Source organism: Ostrinia furnacalis, unplaced genomic scaffold (assembly GCF_004193835.3).
Source record: "Ostrinia furnacalis isolate ACB-3 unplaced genomic scaffold, ASM419383v2 OfSCF1319, whole genome shotgun sequence".
NCBI lineage: Eukaryota > Metazoa > Arthropoda > Insecta > Lepidoptera > Crambidae > Ostrinia > Ostrinia furnacalis.
This window is the reverse complement of record NW_021131558.1, coordinates 225,070-230,771: the sequence shown is the minus strand read 5'-3', so window position 1 is coordinate 230,771 and position 5,702 is coordinate 225,070.

Below are 5,702 nucleotides of genomic sequence, written 5' to 3'. Positions count from 1 at the left end.
GCGTTTTCCGATATGTGGCCTTCACTCTGGAACCTTGCTGCCCCATCATCGGTCACCTGCCATCCGCTTCGCACTGGAGTGAAGTCGAACCTTAACTTCGAACTCCTATGTTCTTCTGATTATTAATTCGTTGCGGTTCCAATGACAGTTTAACTTGCCCCCGGGACAAACTTGACCTTCACTGGTTGGGTTATTGGCGGTCAAGCTGTAGATCCTGGCTACACAGGAGTTGCAGCGGTGGGAACGAGAGGTGGGAATAGTAGAGCTACTGTCTCTATTTACAATTAAGGACGAAGCACACCTATCAACTCGAAAACGGCTCGTAACCGTATCAACTCGAGGCGGTCAGTATTCTAAATATATAAAACTCAAAGGTGACTGACTGACTGACTGACATAGTGATCTATCAACGCACAGCCCAAACCACTGGACGGATTGGGTTGAAATTTGGCATGCAGGTAGATGTTATGACGTAGGCATCCGCTAAGAAAGGATTTTACGAAACTGGGGTAAAATGGGATCCACGCGTACGAAGTCGCGGGCGGTTGCTAGTCTTTGTATAAAACTCCGTATTTGCAACGCACTTAATTATCTGCACCGTAACATAAACGCTGCGAAAGGTGTTGATCCCTTTCCAGGTTGATAAGTGTGCTATGACCTTTATCCCACATTAACTGGTAAAATATAAACAGAAGTTAACTTCAAACAAATTTCATTACGGTTCGACCGAGGGATCAGTTATTTGAAAAGTTTTGTGACTTGCTTGCGGTCTGCGTTTGAATCCCGAGCTGTGCATAATGGATTGTTAATTATTACCGCTTATCCCGTTGGATTAGAGTTTAAAATCGCTTAGTTTGTGTACGTGTAATAATAAAAATGTTTTCTACAGTAATTACTGAATGATTGCCTGAGCTAAAGTTTTCAGGTTTGGTTTCATTATTAGCTAGGTTTAAGTGTGAATTAAATTAATTTAGTAAAAGTAATGACATTGAGAAATATTCATTAGTTTTTTAAAGTTAATGATCATATAAATGTTAATTCAAACAATTTAGTTCAAGCCTAGATAGTCTGCAGTAACAAAAAGTTCTGAAATCGGACTGAAAATAAAAAATACATGCTTAAAGGCAAAGTTAAGTTAGTATTTTTAAGTAAAAATAAAAATGTATAAGTAAGGAAATATAAATGAATTTTTTTCTCCTTAACAGGGAAGCTCTTGGCCTGCATCTCACCTGATGGGAAGTGATGATCAGGCCGAAGGTGGAATCGAGCTTCACCCGGAATCCTCAACCACAGAGGAACTGGCTATCTTACCTCCAACTGCCGAGACACAGTGCTGTTAACATTGGCTGTTATGGCAACCTTTAAAAAATATATATCCTTGGACATTTTACACTGCGCTTCTAGTCCCAAACTAAGCAAAGCTTGTACTATGGGTACTAGACAACGGATATAAACATACTTAAATACTTTGTTTTGTAAATACATACATAATATTAGAAAACACCCAGTCCGTTTCGAACCACTACACCAAACGGTCGACAGATGGTGATGGTAGTTAATAGCCAGAAATATTTTTTATGCAGAACAAGGCAGGTACACTACAATCGCACCTGATGTTACCTAAGTAAGATGCAGTTTAGGATAGTACAGTACCTGCCTAGTAGATACCTATTCACTCTCGCCTTGAAAAGGCCCGGATTATAGTGTCCGGGAAAGACATCAGCAGGCAGTGAAATCCAGTCCTTAGCTATTTAAGGCAGAGTTAGCGTTTAAAAAGACTCTTCTGTGTGTCACTTACAATTGCAATAAATTATTTTGATTTGATTTGATTTGATTAAAACTTAGATTTCTTTCAGTTACACACTTAACTGGGGGTTCATTACAAGAACTGGGGGTTATTTACTTCTAGTATTCTAATAACGTGTATTTTCGTTCCAAGATTTTATTATCTTCTCTAAACACAGTTTACACTTTCAATCAAAATTCAAATACTGATCCATCAGGATAGAAAATTCCCATTTTGATATTCACCCACATCTCCCTTTAGTAACCCTTATTTTAGTTCCCGTAAAGTCTATTTTTCAACGACATTTGTTTTAAGAAAGGTAACAATAAAAATAACAGGAGCGCAACTTGACTTGTCATGTCCAACATCGGAATTACATTTAAATCCCTTTATCGTTGCGTTTGATCAAATATCGAGGGTAGATAGCGATATTTGATTTGTAAGTGAGGAAGGGTCAACCCTTAGGTCACTTTTGTTGGCAGGTTTGCACATGGGAACTGTAAAAGCGCTTTCTAGCAGCGCGACAAACGCGCGACAGACGCGCTGTCAATTTTTTTAAAAAGATTATTAGCAATTTGTGTTGCCCAAATTACTAATAGTCCCATTAGCTCCTCGTGTTAAGCTAAATAAGCTTGTGTTACGAGTGGGCTCACCACAATGGTCGAGCGGCGGTGGGATTCGAACCCGCGTTCCTCGGCTTTCGAGTCGGCCACTCCGACCCCTTCACCGTTCGGCTATCGTGGCTATAATTTCATACTATGTGACAGCGGATGCATGCCTTCACATTGTAAAAACGCCGCTGCCACGCTGCAGTCGCGTTACTAACAACGCCCTAATGTGAAAGCGCTCTAAGTCCGCCACAGTAGTATTTTGGCAATAAAAAATAGGTACAGTTACGGCCCTTCCCACGGTCATCTAGTTTTGCAGGACCCAGTAATTCAGGATCCCTCAAAGCTGGACAGTCGTGTGAACACACAAGTGTGTTTGATATTAGAATTCCTACCACGAAGTAGAACGGATTAGTTTTTTGCGGGACATTGCAAACGGGATGGTAATATGAATTTTAATGTATACTAGACGGGATCCTGCTAAAACAGTTCCTGCAAAAAATGGTATGTGTACGTCCGTCGTACGTCGCACCTGAAACATTTTTTTTAATCATGAAAATCGAATGCTTCAGTTCGATATTGAATCCACAACTTTTCCTTACTACTATCTCAAACCAAATTAAAATCCAATTAAAATAACAACGCTGATATTAAAAAAATACTTTATTTCTATAGATATTCTTATAAAGATTACATAAGGTCTAACTAATCCTTTTTTCCTTTCAAATAATATGGATTTTTGTTCGTGTAGAAATCTTCTTTTAGTTTAACTCTTATCACTTGAGTTTTAATAGAATGTTTCGATTCTACACTCAGTTTTTCACTTTTTGCATCAACATCAGCTTTAAATTCTTCTGATGAAGAACTAATCGACTTGGCAGGGTCACTACCGTGCCCCCAGATGCTATTTTCTTCTGTAATTTCATGACTTTTTGATTTCTCAGACTTGCAGATACATTTCACAACCCGTTTGATATTAAAATGGTGTAAATGCTCCAAAAATGTCACGGATTTCTTTTTTATGCAAGTTGCACTGTTTATTACCTTTTTATTTCCACTAAAAAGCTTAGATTTTATTAAAAACGGATCCAAAGTCCGTTTTGAAAGATTTTCAAAGCTTCTCGCGACTGCATAAGAATCACTATCTAAATCTGTGAAGGTAAGATCTTGTATTGATTTGTTGTATTCAGTAACATGTCTTTCTGATATCAATTTGACAACTGATTCTACAACTTCTATTGTACTTTTGCTTGGTTGTATTTCTTTGGTATTCAAAGTAAATGTTTCTTTCTTTGTAGTATTCTTATCTGATGTTTCTTCTGTGATAAATGCGTGATTGTCAACTCCTAGTAATTGTACTGATTCTACAGTTTCTATGGTGGTTTTGCTTGGTTCTAGTATTTCTTTTGTATTAAAAATAGATATTCCTTTATTTTTAGAATTCTTATCTGGTGCGTCTTCATTGACAAATGCTTCATTGTCAATTGCTAGTAAATTTTCACTAGATTTTGCCTTTTTTTCGCTTAAATTAAGACCATCTTCACTTATAATCTTTTCATTTATACCCTTCTTGATCATAGAAGTTAATTTGACCATAGATTTTTTGATGCTATTTGTAACTTTAGCAGTTTGAGAGATTTTCTCATTAACAATTTTTGACAAAATGTCGAATGATGATTCTAAGGTTCTATTTACATGGTCAATAGTATCTTTCACTCTGTTCTCCTCATTTGATATTGATTGTATTTCATTTTCACTATTGTCTTTATGAATTGCTAAAAGTAGTTTATCTGGCTCTATAATGTTACGATTTTGGATTAAATCTTCGAAATGGTCTAAGTCAAATGTCATTTCAACAACTTCACGTGACTGGTCTACCATTTCAGTGTCTTTATTATCAATTTTTGGCTCTTCAAAATCAGTAATAGTATTTAATTTACTTTCATCATTTTGTACAAAATTATTTAGCTGTTTAAAAGTTGGCGTGATTTCAATTTCTATCAAATATTCACTACTTGTCTGATTATTTTGATTCTTATAATACTCATTATCAATCATACATTGTGATTCATCTAATATTTCTTTACTCACTGTATTTGTTTTAGTTTCGGCACTTGGATTATCATTATTTATAGGGAATTTATAAGATAATTCAACGTTTAAATTCTCAAAAACCAAAGTACTTTGTACCATAAGATTATCTTTTGCATTCAATTCTGCTATCTGTTGATTTGAATCATGATTAATATTTTTATTTTCTGGAACTGTTTTGTAAAATAGCTTTACATTGAGTGGTCTTAAATTCGCTAGTTGCTTGTCAGCAGTATTGTTTGAACTAGTTCCTTCAAATTCAACTAAATCGTGTTTTGCAATATTAAAACAATCACTTTCATCGCCACTCTTTGAATCGAGACCAGAATCAAAAGAGTAATATTTGTGTATATCGTAAGGTGATTCGATTATTTTCTCGATTGCAAAAACATTCAGGACATTAGAGGGTAGTCCAACTAAGGCATCAGCTGATTCTATTTGCATTTCATTAGAGTTTACATTTGCCAAGCATTTGTCAGGTAAATTGACAGCTATATCTGAATTGGCATATTTTGTCACACTATTATTCTGTAAATCTATGGTTTTTAAATCGTTACTTTCACATAGTGTATCTTCAAACTCTGCTTTACTTGTACCTTCAAGTCCTGAAAGATTTGGGTACCTCTTTGATATTACTGATTTGATAGGAGATTCTATTTCTTCTTCGTTGTTAAAGTTGATTTCTTTTTCATTTAAACAAGGCTCATTATTTATAACTGCTACTGTATTTTGAATATTATTATCTTTCGAGAAACCAATTTCAGGTTTTGATATTTTGTCCTCAATTTTGACATTAAATTCATTTAGTTTAATCTTTGGTATTGGTCCTTTTGTTAGTGATAGGTAATTATCGATTAATAGCATATTTTTCAGTGGTTTGTACAATTGTAGAGCTGTGACTTTAGAACCAATCACTTCTGTTAAAGTATCACTGATCATATTTTTGGAAGAAACTTCTTTTATCCTTTCGTCCTCACCAAAATCCCAATTGAAATCTAAGCCATCCTGCTCTTCGAAAACCTCTCTAGATAGAGAAAACGATATGCCTTCGCATGTTTCCTTTAACAGATTAACTTTACCAAAATCTCTTAATCTACTCTCACCTTTTTTCAAGATTTTTAATTCAGAATCATCAGAATTTCCATTGGGATCGGGTTTTTCATTTAATTTATTTATGTTTATATTTTCAACAACCTTTGAAGGTAGTTCACATGATT